Raw genomic sequence first — 22512 nt, 5'->3', positions numbered from 1 at the left:
GGTGTACGTGGCTGGCGCCTTAGCCGGTTGAGCTATAGGCGCCGAGCCGAGGAAACCATTTTTATATGACTCACATCTCTCCATATAGTATTTCTATCGACATACAAAGAAAATACATATTTATACTTACATACGTATCTGTATTTATATCTATTTATCTATAATGTATGTAACTGTATATGTGTGTATATCTCCCATTCTATAAATATATTATGCCTGTCAGTTATTTTATTGTACTTTTAAAACTAGAGTTATTACACAATTTGAAAAGTGTACAATAAAAAATATACTATCAAAATTAGCAATGAATTAACTAAATTAAATATACCCATTATCCAGCTCTCAAAATATATCCTGTCAGAATTCCAAAAACAATTCATGAAAAGGTTACAAAGATCCTGAATTTTCTAATTATTGTTTATTTAGTAAAATTTGACCAAATTGGATTTTATAGGCATTCTTTAATACTTTTTTTCCTTATTTTCTTCTGTGAAAAAATATTCAACCTTCAAGCTCACAAATTCTTTCTTCTGTTTAATCAAATCTGATGTTGAGAGATTCCAATGCAGTTTTCAGTTTGTCAATTTATTTTTCCATATTTAGAATTTTCCACTTGATATTTTGTTATTATTTCAAGCTCTTTGTTAAATTTATCTGATAGTTTTCTAAATTCTTTCCTGTGTTCTCTTTAATTCACATAACACCTTCAAAATAGCTATTTTGAAATTATTTGGTGAAGTTATATTTTTCTGGCTATTCTTGTGGTTGCAGTATTTAGTTGATGTCTGGGCATTGAAAAGTTAGGTATTTATTTTAATTTTCACACTCTAGGCTTGTTTCAACCCATCCTTCTTGAGAAATCTTTCCAGATATTTAAAGGGAATTGAGTATTAAAATCTAAGTCTCTGGTCTCTTCCAAGCCTAGTAATATATGATTCTTGCAGACTATTGGTGGTCCCAGCTCCGTGGATTTGTGTAAGAGCTGGGAGAATTTCCTAGATTATCAGGCAAAGTATGTAACTCTCTTTGCTCTTTTGCTGGCCTGTTCTATCTCCTGTCCACTGCAGCTAGGATTGCACCAGGTCACACTTAAGGCCAACCCAACTTCACCCAAAGTCTGTGACGACTGCTACCTGGCCACGTCTAGTACTTAGTTAAAACATAGAAGCTCTTTAGTAAGAAAGGTGGTGAATCATGGCAGGACTGAGTCCTTCCTGTTAGGGCAATATGTTTCCTTCTGGTCTGGAATAAGTCTAGATATGCCATCCAGTAGCCAAGGCCTGGAATTAGGGGCTTCAGGAGTATGTTTGGTGTTTCTTTTACTGTGGCTATTTTACTGTTATTTAATAGCTTCGAGATATAATTGATGTGAAATAAAAGCACACATTAAAGCTTACAATTTGATAGGGTTTATTATATGTATACACTCATGCAACTATTACAACAATTAAAATAATGAATATATTCTAACATACACACAAGTTTCCCCTTGCTCGTTGATCCCTGAATGAAATCCCTGTATTGCTGTCACTCCCCTACTCAAGTAACCACTATTCTGATTTGAATTCTTTCATCATAAATTAAGTTTGCATTTCCTACAGTTTTATGTAAATAGAGCCAGATAGTATGTACTCTTTGTAGCCTTCACATAAATGTTGAGATTTATCAAAGTTCTGTATGTAATAGTAATTTGCTCTTTGTTCAAGTATTCCACTGCATGGTGGGATAACACTTTTTAAATCTATAACTTGTTCATTTATATTTAAGCTGTATCCAGATTTTATCTATAATAAAAATTGATGCTATAAACACTTATATGCAAATGTATGAGTGTAAGAGTTCTATTGGTACGGGTGTAAGAGTTCTATTCTCTTGGGAAAACAGTGGAATGGCTGGATTATATGGTGACTGGGTGTTTATCTCTGGTTTGGTGAAAATATTTCAAATTGTATATGAAACCAGCATACTGTACCCCATGATTGCATTAATGTACACAGTTATGATTTAATTAAAAAAAGGAGTTTTTGAGATTGCACAATTTTATATTTCCTAAAGAAATGTATGGATGTTGCTCCCATACATTTACCAACATTAATTTGATCAGTACTTTCAAATTTAAACAATTTTAAAGTAAGGACTGACATCTAATTGTGATTTTAATTTGCAATTCCCTGATGACCAATGGTATTGGACATCTTTGTCTAAAGTGTCATTTCTAATATTTTGACAAGTTTTATGGAGTAATTTGTTGTTTATTATTATAGGATTTACTATATATTACTATACTATATATATAGGATTACTATATATTCTGAATACAAATATTCTGAGCACAAACATGTCAGTTGTATGTTTTACAAGTAGTCCTTAAGAGATTGTGCCTTGATCTTCTACTTCCCCATAATTACCTTTAAATAGCAAGAGTTTTAAATGTTGATGTCACTTAATGTATTAGTTTTTTTGGTTTTGATTATGCCTTTGATGTCCTATGTAAGAAATATTTGCTTAATCCAAAGTCAGTAAAGATTTCTTCTTTCATTTTTTTCTACAATTTTTATAGTTTATGTCTGTAATTGACTTTAATTTTTGCACATGGTGTGAGATATGGCAATAATTTCATCTTTTTACATATGGATATACAATTGTACTAATACCCTTTATTTAAAAACCTAAACTTTATCTATTAATTAACTTTATACCTATATTAAAAATGAATTTTTCAAATATCTGTGCATCCATACATCTGTGTATCTTGTTCTTCACACTGTTCTGTTTGACCACCTCCCTACATTGACCATCTCTTTAAGTTAAGCTAATTTTCATAGAGTGGACATGTAGTACATGTATCTATCAGTACAGTAGGCCTACTTCCTTATGTTGACCTATCCCTTGATTGGTCAATTTATAGGTTCTACTTTATATGTCTGTGTTAATGTCAGGGTCACATTGACTTGTTTAATTATACCTTTATAGTAAGCTTCAAAGTAATTTCCAACATTATTCTTTTCCTTTAAAGTTGTCTTTACTATTCTAGATCCTTTGAGATTTTTTAATAATGTTTATAATCATTATGTCAGCTTCTAAAACAGAACCTACTGAATGATTTTGATAGGAATTTTCTTGCATGTATAGATAAATTTGGGAACTATGGGTGTTCTAACAGTGGTGAAATTTTCAATCTATAAACATGAAATATCTCTTAATTTGTTAAAATTTTCTTTAATTTATCTCAGCAATGACTTAAAGTTTCCAGTGGACAAACCATGTATTTTGTGTGGAAATTTATTTGTAAGCATTTTGTTTTTTGGTACTATTTTAAATGAAATAATTTCCTTTTCTTGTATTATGGTAAAAATATTTAAGAAGATATCTACATTCTTCATAATTTTTTAAATGTAACAAATGTCATTGTTAACTGTAGCTATAATATTGCATATCAGATTTATAGAACTTGTTCATCTGGCTTGACTGACACTTTATGCCCATCCCTCCTTCCTACCTACCCCATGGCAATTACCATTCTATTCTTTGATTACATGGATTTGACTATCTTACATAAGTGGAACCATGTAACATTTATCTCTCTGTGACAGGTTTCTTTAACTTAATATAATGTCCTCAAGATTCATTCATATCACTGCACATTGTAAAATGTTATATTTAAAGTCTGAACACTCTTCTATTACATGTATATACTATACATTGTTCATCCATTAATTTGTTGATGAATATTCACATGGTTTCCATATTTGGCTATTGTGAATAGTATTATCATCAAAATAAGAATGCCAATTTTCAAAAAGCTGATTTCAATTCATTTAAATATCTCAGAAATGGATATTTGCAATTGCCGGGCCATAGGATCATTCTATTTTTAATTTTTTAAAGGAAACTCCATATTGTTTTCCATAGCAGCTACATCATTTTATATATGCTCAAATAGTATGCACAGATTTCAGTTATTTTATATTCTTTCCAATATTTGTTGTCATTTATTTTGATAATTGCCATCATGACAGGTTTGAGGTGGTATCTACTGTGATTTTTATTTTTATTTCTCTGATGATAAGCAACTGTGAGCATATTTTCACATACTTGTCAGCCATTTGTATGTCCTTTTACAGAAATGTATCTTTAAGTTCTTAGCCTATTTTTAAACAGATTATAAGGTAGCCACACAGAGAAAAACTATACAATTTATACACACATACACAAAGAGAAAGAAATCAAAACATGCAAATAAAAATATCAACAAAATACTAAGGAAGACAGCAACAAAGGAAAAGACAGACCAAATAATTAAAAGACTAATAGAAAGTAACAACCAAAGTGACAATAGTAATTCCTTTTCTGTCACTACTTATTTAAATAGAAGTGGACTCAAGTCCTAACCAGAAGACATAAGGTGGCTGAATGAATAGAAACACAAGACATAGTTATATGCTGTTTATAAGAAAGACAATTTTTGATTCAAGAACCCAGGCTGAATATGAAAAGATAAAAAATAATATTCCATTTAAACCAAAGGAGAAGGAGTGGTATAAGCTAGTGGTATATAAGCTAGTAGACTTTACATACACTTTAAGCCAAAAACTTTCTCAATAGTCAAAGAAAGTCTATGTAATTATAAATAGGTCTTCTTCCCTGTGCTGTTGCTTGGATAATAATTTAAAAAGTAATTATAAATTGGTCAATCTGTCAGAAAGATGTAACAATTATAAATATACATATTCATCCTACATCTGAGAACATAAATATATAAAGTAACATTGACTTAATTGAAGGAAGAAATAGATACACTACAATAATGGTTGAAGATTTCAATGTCATATATTAAAAATATATTATATTCAATAATGTACAAAACATCCCAACAAAATATCTACAAGAAAACAGAGAGAATTTGAATAACTAAAGACTAACGGGATCTAACATACAAATAAACACTATTCTACCCAATATCGTAGCAGACTATACATTGCTCCCAAAGTCACACAGATATTTTTCCAGGATAGATCAAAAGTTAGGTCACAAAGAAAACTTAACAAATTTTAGAAGATAGAAATGCATCTTTTAGGATAACAATGAGATGAAAGCAATAGCAGAAGAAAAGATAAAATATGCACAGTATTTGGAAATTAAACAATATACTATTGAACACTCACTATGTCAAAGAAGAAACCAAAGTGAAAATTAGAAAATACTTTAAGACAAACAAAAGTGAAAATACAATGTACTAAAAGTTATTGCTTGTGACAAAAATAATACTAAAGGAGGAGTTCATAGTGAAAGACATATATTTTTAAAAAAGAAATTTCAAATACCTCAAGGAACTAGAAAAAAAATAATAAACTAGGCCCAGACTTAGTAGAAGAAAGGAAATAACAAAGATTGAACCAGAATAAACCCAAAGTAGAAAAATAGAAGAAAATATTAATGAACATTTGCCTTTTCAAAAGGCAAACAAAATGCACAAAATCTTCACTTAGACTAAGAAAAAAAGAGAAAATGTTAATAAAATCATAATGAAAGAGAAATTACATCTGAATAATTATGAGAAATACATGAAAGGTATTAGTCTGTAGTTTTCCTTTTTTGTAATTTCTTTTACTGCTTTGGTTATTAGTATAAGGCTGGGATCATAGAATGAGTTAGAAAGTATTAAAAAGACAATTCAGAGAATTGGTATAATTCCTTACTTAAATGTTTGAGTATATTCACTGGTGAATATATCTAGGCCTGATGCCTTCTCTTACAAAAGGTTATTAATTATTGGTTTAATTTCTTTAGATACAAGCCTATTAAGGTTATATATTTCATTGTGTGAATTTGGTTTGGTATGTTTTTCATAAATTATTTTTATATAATGATAGATTATACAATTTGTGAATAGAGTTATTCCTAATTTTTTTGTATTATCCTTTAAACATCCATTTGAACAGAGAGTTGATCATCTTTCACTTGTTGTTAAAAATTATGTCCTGTCATTAATTTTAGCATAACCAAAGGGTTATCAATGTAACTGATATTTTTAAAGAGCCAACCTTTTCTTTCATTAATTTTTATTCATAGGTTTTCCATTTTTTATCTTTTTTAAGTTTTCTATTTACATTGATTTAATTTGATCTTTTTTCTTTATTTTCCTAAAAATGAAAGTTTAAATTACTGACTATAGATGTTATATATGCATTCAGTGCTATAAATTTTCCTGTAAGTTCTTTCTCTGATGTATTTCACAAATTTTTATGGGCTGCATTTCTTTATCATTTAGTTCAAAGTGATTTTAAATTTCTCTCAAGATTACTTTAACCCATGTGTTATTTTTGAGCATGTTGTTTAATATCCAAGTATTTGGGTATTTTTCTATTATTTTTTTCTAACTTAATTTCATTTTAGTCATAGATCATACATAGTATGGCTTGTTTTAGACTTCCTAAGGTATACGGTAAGACCTAACTTTGATAATTTTTCATGTGATCTTGAGAATAATGTTTATGTCACTGTTGTTAAATAAAATTTTCCCTAAATGTCAATTAGATCAAGGTTATTGATCATGTCAGATTAATTATACATAAATATACAGTAATTAATTACCATATACAGTAAGTCCTCACCAGAATTAACATTGTTGACAAGAAAAATTCATTTAATTATGTGTTGTTTCACTTTATTTCACAGTTCTCAAGAACTTACTGATGACATTAAGTGAAGATTTACTGTACTAGCTCACTTTCTACTTATACAAGGGAGTTATAATAAGTAAGTATAATAGTTGTATTTATCTATTTCTCTTGACATTTCATCAGATTTTTGCCTCTGGTGCTATACAAACATAAAGTATTCTTTTGTTTTCTTTAAAAATTGTCCTATTTGTTATTATGAATAATATCCTACTTATCCTGACAATTTTCTCTCTCATGTCTACATCATCTGAAATTAATGTTGCTACAATGCTTTCCATTGATAAGTATTATCATGATATATAACTTTCTATATCTTTTTCTTTTTAACCTATCTGTATCTTTATGATTAATTTGTGCTTCTTGTAGACAAGAAAGAGTTTAGTCTTGTTCATTAAATGTCTTTTAATATACTCTGATAGTTTCTATATTTTCATTTAGAATATTAACTTTGAATGTGATTATCAATATATTTGAATATATATAGTACTCATTCCTGTTTTCTATTTGCTGACCATTTTTATTATTCTTTTATCTTTCACTGTTTTTTGGCCTTGGTTGGTTTTAATTTATTTTATTTTATTTATTTTTGCTGATATAACAGATTCATAATATTTATTTTCTCTCTCTTGTTCTTTTATATTTTTTCCAGACAGAGTCTCAACCTATTGCCCTGGGTAAAGTGTTATGGCATCACAGCTCACAGCAACCGCCAACTTCTTGGGCTTAAGTGATTGTCTTGCCTCAGCCTCCCAAGTTGCTAGGACTACAGGTGTCTACCACAATGAATGGCTAATTTTTGGTTGTAGTTGCCGTGTTGTTTGGTAGGCCCAGGCTGGATTCAAACCCACCAGCTATGGTGTATGTGGCTTGTGCCGAGCCTATTTTGTCTCTTAACAAATTTTTTAAATTAAATCATAACTGTGTACATTAATGCACTTATGGGATACAATGTGCTGATTTGATAGATAACATGGAATGCTTACATCAAACTGCTTAACATAGCCTTCACCTAATTTACTTATTATAGTGTTAACACATTTATACTCTACTCTTGATAGATTAGACTTGTGCCCTTGCAATATGCACCATAATTCCCCCAGATTACCCTTCCTCAACCAGGCCTCCTCTCTCCTCTCCCTAGACCCTCCTCATCCCTTCTTTATCCTGGGCCATAGTTGTTCTTTATCTTTCATATAAAAGTGTGGGTGTTTATATATTGGTTTCATAATAGTACTGAGTACATTGGATACTTTTTCTTCCATTCTTGAGAGACTTTACTAAGAAGAATATGTTCCAGCTCCATTAATGTAAACATAAAAAAAAGTAAAGTCTTCATCTTTTTAAAGGCTGCATAATATTCCATGGTATACATATACCACAATTTCTTAATCCATTCATGGGTTGATGGGCCCTTGGGCTTCTTTCATGACTTGGAAATTATGAATTGGGCTGCAATAAACATTTTGGTGCAAATATCTTTGTGGTAAGTAATTTTTTGTCATCTGGATATATACCTAGTAGAAGAATTACAGGATTGAGTGGCAGATCTACTTTTAGTTCCCTAAGTGCTCCACAAACTTCTTTCCAAAAGGAATGTATTAGCTTGCATTCCCACCAGCAGTGCAGAAGTGTGCCCTTTTCTCCACATCCATGCCAACATCTGTAGTTCTGGGATTTTGTTATGTGGGCTACTCTTATTGGAGTTAGATGATATCTCAAAGTGGTTTTGATTTTCATTTCTATGATGATTAAAGATGATGAGCATTTTTTCATGTGTCTGTAGGCCATGCACCTGTCTTCTTCAGACAAGCTTCTGTTCAAGTTTCTTGACCACAATGAAATGGGATTACTTGTTCTTTTCTTATTAATCCACTAGAATTCCTCTGTGGATTCTAGTTATCAAACTTTTGTAAGAAGCATAACCTGGAAATATCTTCTCCCATTCCAAGGGCTGTCTGGTTGCTTTACTTACTGTGTTCTTGGTTGTGCAAAAGCTTTTTAGTTTGATCAGATCCCAGTAATACATTGTTGGTGTTGCTTCAATTGCCCAGGGGATCCTCCCCATAAAACATTCTCCCAGGCAAATTTCTTCAAGTGTTTCCCCTGCACTCTCTCCACGTATCTTTATAGTTTTAGGTATTAAATTTAAATCTTTTATCCAATGAAAATCAATTTTTGTTAATGGTTAAGGTGTGGGTCCCATTTCAGAATTGTCTGTCTACAGGTTGACAGACAATTCACCCAGCATCATTTGTTAAACAGGAAGTCTTTCCACCAATGAATGTTTTTGATAGGCTTCAAAGATCAAATATTAAACACCAAATAACAACAAGTAGCTGGGTTCATCTCTTGATTCTATTCTGTTCCATAAATATACCTCTGTTTTTTTGCCAGTACCATGCTATTTTTATCACTATAGATTTATAGTATAGCCTGAAGTCTGGTAGCATGATTCCTTCTAATTTGTTTTTATTTCTGAATAATGTCTTGGATATTGAAGGATTTTTTTGATTCTATATAAAACTGAGTCCCAGTTTTTCCAGTTATTTAAAGTATGACAGTGGTGCTTTAATAAGGATTGTATTAAATTTGTAGATTGCTTTGGGTAGTATGGACATTTTAACAATGTTGATTCTTCCCAGTTATGAGCATGATATACTTTTCCATTTGGTAACATCTTTAGCTATTTCTTTTCTCAGAGTTTCATAGTTCTCTTTACAAGGATCTTTCACATCCTTTGTTAGGTAAATTCCCAGATATTTCATCTTCTTTGGCACTACTGTAAAAAGAATAGAGTCCTTGACTATTGTTGGCATATATAAATGGTACGGATTTGTAAGTATTGATTTTGTAATCTAAGATGCTACTGTATGCATTGATCACGTTTGAGAGTTTTATAGTTGAGTGCCTAGGGTTTTCCAGGTAAAAAATGATAACATCTGCAAAGGTTTGATCTCCTCTGACCACATTTGGATACCCTTGATTGCCTTCTCTTGCCTGATTGCGATACTAAGATGTCCATTACTATGTTGAATAGCAGTAGAGACAATGGGTATCCTTGTCTAGTTTCAGATCTGAGTGGAAATGTTTTCAATTTTACTCCATTCAATATGGTATTGGCTGTGGGCTTGCTGCAGATGGCCTCTATCAGTTTGAGAAATGACCCATCTGGCTTGGCACCTGTGGATCAAGTGGCTAAGGAATCAGCCACATACATCCAAGGTGGTGGGTTCAAATCCAGCCCAGGCCCACCAAACAACAAATATGGGTGCAACCAAAAAATAGCCAGGTGTTGTGGTGGGTACCTGTAGTCCCAGCTACTTGAGAGGCTGAGGCAGGAGACTCGCTTGAGCCCAGGAGTTGGAGGTTGCTGTGAGCTGTGATGCCATGGCATTCTACCCAGGGGGACAGCTTGAGGCTCTGTCTCAAAAAAAAAAAAAAAAAAAAAAAGAGAGAAAAGAAAAAAAGAAAAGAAAAGAAATGACCCATCTCAGCCTATTTTCTTAAGTGTTCTGATCAAGAAGGGATACTAGATATTATCAAATACTTTTTCTGCATCAATTGAGAGAATCATATGGTCTTTGTTTTTTATTTTACTTATGTGATGCATTATATTTATAGCTTTATGTATGTTGAACCAACTTTGAAACCCTGGGATAAACCAGGGTTTATACCCTAGTTTAACTTGTTCATGGTGTATAATTTGTTTGATGTGTTGCTGAATTCTGTTTTCTAGGATCTAATTCAATACTTTTGCATCTATATTCATTAAGGATATTGGTCTATAATTTTTTTTCACTGTTGAGTTTTTTCCTGGTTTGGATATCAGGGTAATATTTGCTTCATAGAATGTGTTTGGAAGTATTCCTTCTTTTTCTGTGTTCTAGAAAAGGTTACATAATACGGGTACTATTTCCTCTTTAAAGGTGTGGTAGAATTTGAATGTGAAGCCATCCTGGAATTTTCTTTTTTGGTATATTTCATATTATTGATGCTATTTCAGTACTTTATATAAGTCTATTCAACATTTCCAATTATTTCTGGCTGAGACTAGGAAGGCGGTGTGCTTCTATATATTGGTCTAATTCCTTCTGATTTTAGTATTTCTGAGAATAGAGTTTTTTTGTAGTAACCTTAAAGATTTTTTGAATTTCTGAAGTGTCTGTTGTTATTTCACCTTCATCCTTTCTGATTTACTTGTCTGTTTCTGATTTAGAGATTTTACTTGTCTGTTTCTGGTTAGGTTAGCCAAAGGTTTATCAATTTCATTAATTTTTTCCAAAAACCAACTTTTGATTCATTGCTCTTCTGAATGATTCTCTTGTTTTCAATTTCATTTAATTGTGCTCTAATTTTAATTATCTCTTTTCTTCTTCTGAGTGTGGGGTTGGAATGTTCTTTCTTTTCCAGGAAGGCTAGAAACACTGTAAATTTCCCGCTGAGCTCCGCCTTTGCACTATCTCATAGGTTCTGATAATTCATGTCTTCATTGTTAATTTGTTCCAAAAATTTGGTCATTTCCTTCTTGATCTCATCTTTGACCCAGCTGTCATTTAGCATAAGGTTATTTAATTTCCATGACTTTGTTTGAGTATGAATATTCGTGTTTTTGTTGAGGTCAACTTTTATTCTGTGATGGTCTGAGAAGATACAAGGAATAATTTCTATTCTTTTAAATTTGCTGAGGTTAGACTTGTGATCTAATATGTGATCCATTTTGGAGGATACCCTATGGGCTGATGATTAGAATGTGTATTCAGTTTTATTAGGATGAACATTTTGTAGATGTCTGTTAAGCCATTTGTTGTAAGCCCAAGTTTAACCTACAAACCTAAATATCGTAGGGCCAATGTTTCTTTGTTTAGTTTATTCTTAGAGAATCTATCCAACACCGCCAAAGGGGTGTTAAAATCTCCAACTATTATAGTGCAGGAGGATATCAAATTGTTCCCATCAGAGTTTCATTTATAATTTGGGGAGCATTCTGGGTGGGCGTATAAATGTTAAAAATTGAAATCTCTACATGTTGAGTGTTTCACTTGACAAATATGAAGTGACCATCCTTATCTTTCCTTACCTTTTTTGGTTTAAAGCTTATTGTATCTGCAAATAAAATTGCAACCATTGCTTTTATCTGAAATCCATTTGTCTGGATTATAGATGTCCATCCCTTCACCCTCAGTCTATTTTTATACTTTAAGGTTAGACAAGGTTCTTGTATGCAAGAAATATCTGGCCTGAGTTTTTGTATGCAGTCAGCAAACCTGTGCCTCTTTAGAGGACAATTTCAGCCATTCACATTAATTGAGTGTGTTGATAAGCATGACAGTGTTTTGATTGTCATGTTTTCAACTGTCCAGTGGATATTTTTAATCCTTTCACCATTATTGATGTTAGGTTTGTTCGAAAAATTTTGGGTGAGTTTACTTTGGTGGAAGACCTTTAAGCTGATCATTATGAAAGATGGGTCTTAGAATATCCCTGAGTGCTGGTTTGGTTATGGAAACTTCAACATGTGTAACTCACTGAAGTATTTGATTTCTCCATCACAAATGAAATTCAGTTTAGCTGGATACAGGATCCTGGGCTGAAAGTTGTTTTGTTTTAAGAGATTGAAGGTTGATGACCATCCTTTTCTGGCTTGAAAATTTTCAGCTGAGATATCTGCAGTCATTCTAAGATTCTTCCCCTTGTAAGTTATGATTTTCTGACCTCTGGATGCTTGCAGAAATTTCTCTTCCATATTAACTTTGGCTAAGTTAATTACAATGTGTATAAGAGAAACTTTATTTCTATTGAGTTGTGCTGGGGTTCTGAAACTGTTTGCTGTATGAATTTCTGTATCTCTTGCCATGCTTGGGAAATTCTTCTCCATTACATCTTGGAGTAGAGCTTCAGTGCCTTTAGTATCATCCTCCTCTACTTCAGGAATTCCTAGAATGCCAATATTTGTTCTTTTGTAGTGATCCCACAACTCTCTCAAGGAGTGATCCATTTTTGCTCTTCCCTTCTCTACCTCTTTGAGTGTTTGGGAACATTCAAAAGCTCTGTCTTCAACATCAGAGATCCTTTTTTATGCCTGCTCCCTTCTTTTACTGAGGGATTCTACTGTATTTCTCAATTCTTTAAGGTCTGCAATTTATTTCTTCATAGTGTTTAAATCCTTGGTTATTTTGGCTTTGAATTCATTGAATTCTTGAGACAACTTTTGAACTATTCCTTGAATTTCTAATTCCAACTTTATTTTCATTCTATTAATCTTATTTGTTATCCATATTCTGAACTCTATTTCTGACATTTCAGTTATTTGTTTACAAATGGCATCTTCTGTTGTGTCTCCTTTGTCATTTCTTGGGGGAGTTGAATGATTATTCATGTTGCCAGACTTTTTTCATTGGTTACACCCCCTGACTGTTTTTCATAGTTTGGCTAGAGAAGGTGTTAAGGTGAAATGGAACTGAAGACTCTAGGAGTTGTAGTTAACAAGCTCTTTACCAAAGAGCTGGGACTAGTGACTGTGACTTTTCCTCTGCAGCTTTTCAAAGGTCCCTTTCAGTCCTGAGGATTCAATCCTAGTGAATCAGTGGTTTGGGGATGAAATCTCAGCTAGGGAGAGATACAAGCAACTAAGATAAACTGCCCTCCTTGGGCAACAACTGAAAAAGGATAATCAATCCCCACACACACACTATAACACAACCAGGGATCAACCTTGGAGAGTCCCCAGGAGGCCAGACCAGGTCAAATGTTACAAACCAATTATTCCAGGAAGCACAATTGCTGTTCAATTGCTGCTGAAAAAGGTCTCCACTAATAGCTCAAGTGTGACTTGCTCCGGTGCTCCATGGAGTCAGAAAGGTCTGCCCAGCAAAAGTTAGTCCAGGGGGTTGGTGCCTTCTTCCTCACCTTGTACCTCTGCCACATTCAGTCACTGGTAACCCTGTGGGGCTGTGGCCCAGCTCCCACCAATGAACAAATGAGCCAGGGATTTGGCCTGCTAGAGTCAAAGGGGAGTCAATGACTGTTCAGCCAGGCCACTGTACTCTGTCACCAGCAGGCAGGGGTAGCTGAAGCCTGACTCCCTCTGGTGTTCATTGGAAACTGGGGAGTGTTCCAACTGAGTCTGTTCCAAGCCAGGGATTAATGTTGCAGTGTGTGATTCTCTCCCTCTGAGACTGTGCCTCTGACCCTGCAGTGCTCCTTCTCTGGTACCCCTGTAGGGCAAGGTCTGGCTTCCTCTGGTGGCCCACAGAACTGGGGAGGTGTCTCTCTCAAATTTGACCCTGGCAGGAGTGTGCTGAGTTGGAGGTGCCGCTGCAGACACTGTGGCTGTGGGTGCCACTGTGGTTGGAAGTTCCACCACGCAGGTCCTCACATTATGCACTCTCAAGGCACCAGGCCAGTCCACCACCCCTGGCATCTCTTCACTTCTACTCAAGTCACAGTTTCAGTGCAGCTGCATGGTGGCCCATGCAATACCTAGCCCTAGCAAGGAATCACCAGATACTCTGGGTTCTCCAGGAGGTAGGCTTCCAGACCACCAGGAGAGGGGAGAAGGGTGGACTGGGATTTCAGAAAGGCAGGAAAAATATTTGTTCAAATTTTATGCTGAAGAAGAGATTGCCCTGGCTCACAATGGGATCTCTCTGGAGGAGTCCCAGCCTTCAGCAGCTCTCTCCCATGTGGTGCGAGCACACACCAAGCCACTCTCTTGGGGGATGGGATAGACTCTTGTCCTATTTGGGATGGGTTTTGTACCTGAGATTTGCTTCCTTGGAGTCATAGTTTGCTTCATCAGGGATGATGTGCACTTAACAATCTTCTCTCTTGGCTCCTAACCCTCAGCTTTATTGGGTTATTCTGGCCATTATCTTTCCCTCTGAGTGGGAGCTTCTGTTGAAAGCTAGCTCCACTTAGCCATTTTACCTCACCACCACCACCCCCGGTTTTAATTGACCATTTATATGATTCCATTTTATCTTAATATATAACAGTCATACTTAATTTTTAATTTTCTTAGTGATTTGAATTTATCTTAGTTGGAGTTCATAAATCTTCTTAGATTTATATATTTATTACTTTCATCAAATTTTGAAATGTTTTTGCTATTACTTCTTAAAATATTCCCTTTGTTCCCTTTTCTCTGTAGTCTCTTTGTTATGCTTACAAAGTAAGTATGTTGGTCAACTTGATAGTGGCCTTCATATACAGTGAGCCCTGTTTAGTTTCTTCCATTCTTCTTTCTTTTTGTCTCTCAAATTCAACAATTCTAACTGCCCTATATATAATTTCATGATTCTATTTCTGTCTGCTCAAAACTGCCTTTTGACACTGCCCGACCGGCGGGCGGTGTCGGGGAGTTCATGATTGGCGTATGAGAGGGAGAAGGAAAGGGTGGACACAATCACACAACCACTCATACAGTATAGGGAGAAGGCTGAGCCGAAGCTGTTTATTTGGGATCGGTACAATCTTATACAGGGTTAATAGAGGGGGAGTGGTTATGCTGTTCTGATGGGAGGGGCTCTGCGCTGTGCTCTGCGTTTTCTGTCTAAGTCTTATACAATGTAGCTAGTTCTATCCTGTTTACTTACCAGCACTGGTCTCTTTATTCGGCCTTTTCACGTGGGGGTTGAATTAGGCTAGCACTCCCTCTTACGAAGTAGTTTAATATTTCTGTTAAGCCTTACAGCCTTTGAAATCTTTTTTTTGTTATTAAATCATAGCTGTGTATATTAATACTATCATGGGGTACAGTGTGTTGTTTTTATATACAATTTGAAATATTCTTAGTTATTCATGTCATTTTCTTAGTTATTGTGTAAATGTCTTACACAATATGGAACATTTGTGGAACATTTATATTCCACATTTAGAAAGCTTCACATATACCATTATAAGATGAACCATAGGCATGATGCCACCAATCACTCTAGCTCCACCCATCCTAACACCTCCCCTCCCCTCCCTCTCCCCTTTCTCTGTATTCTTGGGCTATAATTGGGTTATAGCTTTCCTATGAAAGCTATAAATTAGTTTCATAGTAGGGCTGTGTACATTGGATACTTTTTCTTCCATTCTTGAGATACTTTGCTAAGAAGAATATTTTCCAGATCCATCCATGTAAACATGAAGGAGGTAAAGTCTTCATCTTTCTTAATGGCTGCATAGTATTCTATGAGCTACATATACCACAATTTATTAATCAATTCGTGGGTCGATGGGCACTTGGGCTTCTTTCATGACCTAGCAATTATGAATTGGGTTGCAATAAACATTCTGGTACAAATATCTTTGTTGTAGTGTAATTTTCAGTCTTATGGATACATACCTAGTAGAGGAATTACAGGATTAGATGGCAGGTTTATTTTTAGTTCTCTAAGTGTTCTCCATATATCTTTCCAAATGGAATGTATTAGTTTGCAAAACCCCCAGCAGTGTAGAAGTATTCCCTTTTCTCCACAACCATGCCAGTATCTGAGACTGTGATTTTGTGATATGGGCTAATCTTACTGGTGTTAGATAATATCTCAAAGTAGTTTTGATTTTCATTTCTCTGATGATTAAGGATGGTGAGCATTTTTTCATATATCTGTAGGCCATGCACCTGTCTTCTTTAGAGAAGTTTCTCTTCAGGTCCCTTGCCCACCCTGAGATGAGATCACTTGTTCTTTTCTTCTTATACATTTGAGTTCTCTGTGGATTCTGATTATTAAACCTTTGTCAGAGACATAACCAGCAAATATCTTCTCCCATTCTGAAGGCTATCTTCTTTTTTTACTCACTGTGTTCTTGGCTTTGCAGAAGCTTTTTAGTTTGATGAGGTCTCAGTAGTGTATTTTTGATGTTGCTTCAATTGTCCGGGGGGGGGGGTTCCTCTTACAATTTTCACCCAGGCCAATTTCTTCAAGTGTTTTCCCTCCACTTTCTTCTCGTATTTTTATACTTTTGTGTCTTAAGTTTAAATCTTTAATCCAGTGAGAGTCTATCTTAGTTAGCAGTGAAAGGTGTGGATCCAGGTTTAGTCTTCTGCAGGTTGCCAGCCAGGTTGCCAGCCAGTTTTCCCAGCCCCATTTGTTAATTAGGGAATCTTTTCCCCACCCAGTGTTTTTAATTGGCATGTCAAAGATCATATAATGGGAAGTAGCTGGGTTTATCTCTTGGTTCTCTATTCTGTTCCATACATCTACCTTTCTGTTTTTGTGCCAGTACCATGCTGTTTTGATCACTATCAATTTATAGTAAAGTCTGAGGTCTGCTTTGTTTTTATTTCTGAGTAATGTCTTGGATATTTAAAGTTTTTTCTGTATTACTCAAGTATTACATTTTTGAGAACTTTAAAGTATGACAGTAGGCCTTTAATGGGGATTGCATTAAAATTATATATTGCTTTGGGTAGTATGGACATTTTAACAATGTTGATTCTTCCCAGCCATGAGCATGGTATGTTTTTCCATTTGTTAACATTTTCAGCTATTTCTCTTCTTAGAGTTTCATAGTTTCCTTTATAGAGATCTTTCACCTCCTTTGTTAGGTAACCTCCCAGATATTTCATCTTCTTTGGTACTACTGTGAGCAGAATAGAGTCCCTGACTATTTTTTCAGCTTGACTACTGTTGGTATATATGAAGGCTACCCATTTATGAGTGTTGATTTTGTAGCCTGAGACTCTGCGTCATTCCTTGATTGCGTCTAAGAGTTTTGTAGTAGAATCCCTGGTGTTTTCCAGGTATACAATCATATCATCTGTGAAGAATGAAAGTTTGATCTCTTCTGATCCTATGTGGGTACCCTTGATTGTCTTTTCTTCCCTAATTGAGATGGCTAAAACATTACGATGTTTAAGAGCAACGGAGACAATGGACAACCTTGCCTTATTTCTGATCTGAGTGGAAATGGTTTCAATTTAGCTCCATTCAATACAAAATTGGCTGTGGTTTGCTGTAGATGGCCTCTATCAATTTGAGAAATGTCCCTTCTATACCAATTTTCTTAAGTGTTCTGATCATGAAGGGATGCTGGATATTGTCAAAAGCTTTTTCTGCATCAATTGAGAAAATCATATGGTCTTTGTTTTTTAATTTTTTTATATGATGAATTAAATTTATAGAATTATGTATGTTGAACCAGACTTGAGATCCTGGGATAAAACTCACTTGGTCATGGTGTATAATTTGTTTAATGTGTTGCTGGATTCAGTTGGCTAGGATCTTGTTGAATATTTTTGCATCAATATTCATTAGTGATATTGGGCTATACTTTTCTTTTCTTGTTGGGTCTTTTCCTGGTTTGGGAATCAAGGTGATGTTTCCTTCATAGAATATGTTGGGTAGTATTCCTTCTTTTTCTATATTTTGGAAGAGGTTAAGTAATATAGATACAAGTTCCTCTTTAAAGGTTTGGTAGAATCCTGACTTGAATCCATCTGGTCCCAGGCTTTTCTTTTTAGGGAGATTTTGTATAGTTGATGCTATTTCAGAATTTGATATAGGCCTGTTCAACATTACCATTTCATTCTGGCTATGTTTTGGAAGATGTGCTTCCAAGTATTGGTCGATTTCCTTCAGATTTTCATATTTCTGAGAATAAAGTTTCTTGCAATATTCATTAAGGATTTTTTGAATTTCTGAGAGGTCTGTTGTGAAATTAGAGATTTTACTCATTTTTTCTTGGTTACGTTGGCCAAACGTTTGTCTATTTTATTGACCTTTTCAATAAACCAACTTTTTTTTTTTTTGAGACAGAGCCTCAATCTGTGTCACCCTGGTTAGAGTGCTGTGACACCACAGCTCACAGAAACCTTTAACTCCTGGGCTGAAGTGATTCTCCTGCCTCCCCCCACCCAAGTAACTGGGATTATAGGCACCTGCCACAACACCTGGCTACTTTTTGGTTGTAGCTGTCATTGTTGTTTGGCAGGCCCGGGCTGGATTCGAACTCTCCAGCTTAGGTGTATGTGGCTGGTGACTTAGCTGGTTGAGCCACAGGCGCTGAGCCAAAAAAACAACTTTTTGATTTATTGATCTGTTGTATTATCCTTTTGTTTTCCATTTAACTTAATTATGCTCTAATTTTGGTTATTTCTTTTCTTCTGCTTGGTTTGGGATTAGAGTGTTCTTCCTCTTGCAGTTGCTTGAGATATCACATTAAGTTGTTAAATTCCTCTCTTTTTATTCTCTTGAGGAAGACTTGCAGTGCTATCAATTTCCCTCTTAGGACTGCCTTTGCAGTATCCCAGAGTTTCTGGTAATTCATGTCTTCATTATTGTTTTGTTCCAAAAATTTGGTAATTTCCTTCTTGATCTCATCTCTGACCCACCTATCATTCAGCATGAGGTTATTTAGCTTCCATGTTTTTGTATGAGTCTGAAGATTCCTATTGTTACTGAGTTCAACTTTTATTCCATGATAGTCTGTAAAGATACACTGAATAATTTCTATTCTTTTAAATTTGTTGAGACTTTCTTAGACTTGTGACCAAAGATGTGCTTGATTTTGGAGTATGTTCCGTGGGCCAATGAGAAAAATGTATATTCAGTTTTGTTAGGATGAAATGTTCTGTAGATGTCCGTGAAATCGAAATGCTGAATGGTTAAGTTTAAATCTAAAATTTCTTTGCTAAACTTCTTATTGGAGAATGTATCCAACACTGCTAAAGGAGTATTAAAATCTCTAACTATGATGGAGCTGGGAGAAATCAAGTTGCTCATGCCTATCAGCGTATCTCTTATAAATTGAAGTGCACTCTGGTTAGATGCATAAATATTGATAATTGAAATCTCATCATATTGTTTATTACCCTTAACAAATATAAAGTGTCCATCTTTATCCTTGCTTACTTTTGTTGGTTTAAAGCCTACTGTATCTGCGAATAAATTTGCAACACCTGCTTTTTTCTGCTTTCCATTTGCCTGGAATATAGATGACCATCCCTTCACCCTGAGTCTATATTTAGCTTTATGGTAAGATGGGATTCTTATATGCAGCAGATATCTGGCCTGAGTTTTTGTATCCAGTCAGCTAGTCTGTGCCTCTTTAGAGGACAATTTAAGCCATTCACATTGATTGAGACTATTGATAGGCCTGGTGAAATTTTGTGTATCAAGTTTTTCGAAAAAGTCCAGTGGATATTTTTAATCCTTTTGTCATTGTGGAAGTTGGAATTTGATCAAAAGTTTCTGAATGAGTTTACTTTTGTGGTGGAGGATTGCTCTGGTCATTATGGAGGATAGGACTGAGAATTTCCTCAAGAGCTGGTTAAGTTATAGCAAATTTCTTTAAAATGTGAATATCATTAAAGTAATTTCTCCAATAAGTGAAATTCAGTTTAGCTGGATACAGGATCCTGGGTTGAAAGTTATTTTGTTTAAGGAGATTAAAGGTGGATGACACCCTCTTTTAGCTTGAAAGGTTTCAGCAGAGAGATCTGCAGTCATTCTAATAGTCTTCCCCTGTAGGTTATGGTTTTCTTATGTCTAGCTGCTTTCAGAATTTTTTCTTTCATATTAACTTTATTGAAGTTAATTATGATGTGCCTGAGGGAAGTCTTGTTCAGGTTGAGTCATGCTGGGGTTCTGAAACTGTCTGATATCTGAATTTCAGAATCTCTTGATGTGTCTCGAAAGTTGTCTTTCATAATTTCATGAAGAAGAGCCTCTGTGTTTTGTGAAGCAACTTCGTCACCTTCAGGGATTCCTATAAGGTCAATATTAGTTTTCTTTGAATTATCTCAGAGCTCTCTGAGAGAATGATCCATTTTTAGTTGCCATTTGTCTTCCTCTTTGAGCTCTTGGGCGCATTCAAAAGCTTTGTCTTCTACATCAGAAATTCTTCCTTCTGCCTGCTCCATTATTTAAGCAAGGGATTCTACCGTACTTTTCAGATCTTTGAGGGCTGCAAAATCTTGCCTCAATGTATCTAAATATTTGGTCATTTTATCTTTGAAATCTTTGAAATCTTGAGACAAATTATGAATAATTTGAAATTCTGATTCCCTCCTTTCATCCATTCTTTTTGTCTTATTTGCTATCCAGACTCTGAACTTGAGATTTCTGACATCTCAGCCATCTGTTTATGGATGGGCTCTTCAGTTGCATCTGCCTTGTCCTTCCTTGGGGGAGGGTTGATCTACTCTGATTATTCATGTTACTGAAGTTTTTCTGCTAATTCTGCCCCATTCTACCATTTGGCTAGGTAAGCAGATAAAGAGAAGTTGGGTTGGGGGATCCAGGAGTAGTGATTAGCTATCCCTTTGCCCAAAGGCTTGGACTGGTGTCTCTACCTTTTCCCCTAGAGCTTTGCCAAGGACCTGTACAGTACTACAGCCTGAGAAACTGGGGTCCTGTTTGGTGTGGTGGGGATAATTGTCTCTGTCTTATTTTCAGGTGCTCTCTGTTCTTCCCTAGTAAATCAGTTACTCTGGCTTGAAGTCTCAGCTATAGAGAAATACCAGCAAATAAGTCACCCCGCCCCCCACAGGCAACAATTGGGAAAGGAAAATCACACCTTCCCACAACCACACACCCAGGGTATCACTTTGGATAGTCTTTGGGTGATTGGCCCAGTTCAAGAGATCCAAATCAATTGTCCCAATCAGTACTGGTCTCAGATCGGGGAGTTCAAAAGGTCTCTGGTAAATAGATAGCAGGGGTCTGCTGGGAGCTCAGGTATGACTGGCTCCCATGCTCCATGAGGTCAGAAGTACCAACCCAACAAATAAGTTTGTCTGGGAAGGTTGATGCCTCCTTCCCCACCTTGCCCCTTTGTCAGACCCGGTCACTGGTAACCCGACAGGGCTGTGACCCAGTTGTCCAGTAAGTGAGTGTGGCAGGGCTTTATGTCTGCCAGAGTCAAAGTAAAGTCAATGCCTCCTCCACTAGGTTACCACTCTTTGTTGCCAGCCAGCAGAGGGAGTTGAAGCTTTTCTGTCTCAGGCACTCAATGGGAGCTGGAGAATGTTCCACCTGAAATCAATCTAGACATGGAATTCGTTTCCTTAGAGTTGTGACTTGCCTTGGTGGGGAAGATGTGTATTTATCTATCTCATCTCTCAGCTTGGCTTGCCTTCTTCAGCTTCTTTAGGTTCTTTCTGGCCATTATCTCTTCCCCTGTACTGGAGATTTTGTTGAAAACAAGCTCCAGTCAGCCCTCATCCCCTAGTCCCCCATGTTCTTATTGAATGTGAAAATAGGAGTTAGGGAAAATAGCCAACCCGAGGATTTAGCAAAGTATAAAACACATTGAAACCAATGAAATTAACAGACAAAAATGCTACCAGACATACAAGCACATAGATGCACAGACAATCAGAAACAAGTAAACAAACAGACAAAAAACAAACAAACAAACAAAAAAACACCACCAACAACAAAAATTGTAATCATAAAATGATAAAAAAAGAAAATAAAAAAAATTTTTGTGTCTTATGTAGGCACTCTCAGCAACCATAAGAAGAGAAGGAGAGGGAGAGAGAGAAGAAAAAAGTTAAAATAGTATTAATAAAATACAAAATAAAAAATAAAAAGACTTAACAATAACTCCTACAAGAAAAGGATGAAAAAAAGGGGGCCCCAACTAGAAAAATATTATTCTTATGTTTATATACAAACATACAACTATACGTATGGCATAGGGATCAACTTTAGTAGGAATACATTTATGTTGCAATATACTTTCTAGAGAGCAGGTGTCATCATGAGTGGTTCCCAGGCTTATACTTGTTTGTTGGTTTACAGTGATTTGTTTTTGATGGTTGCGTGGCTACCTATTCGGTGCTTATACTCTGCAGGAATGTTGGTCCCATGGGTTAAAAAAAAAAAAAAAAAGGACA

The 22512-nt window shown here is 35.2% G+C and overlaps 1 protein-coding gene across 1 annotated transcript in view; it reads right to left on the bottom strand.

Annotated features, from left to right (window-relative positions):
* Positions 1-22512, bottom strand: part of ADAM18 (ADAM metallopeptidase domain 18) — a 188263-nt gene that overhangs the window by 738 nt on the left and 165013 nt on the right. The window lies entirely within an intron of this gene.

This window comes from Otolemur garnettii, unplaced genomic scaffold (assembly GCF_000181295.1).
Source record: "Otolemur garnettii isolate 467f Iridium unplaced genomic scaffold, OtoGar3 scaffold00284, whole genome shotgun sequence".
Lineage (NCBI taxonomy): Eukaryota > Metazoa > Chordata > Mammalia > Primates > Galagidae > Otolemur > Otolemur garnettii.
The sequence above is the reverse complement of the archived record's forward strand: the minus strand, read 5'-3'. Positions and strand labels throughout refer to the sequence as shown.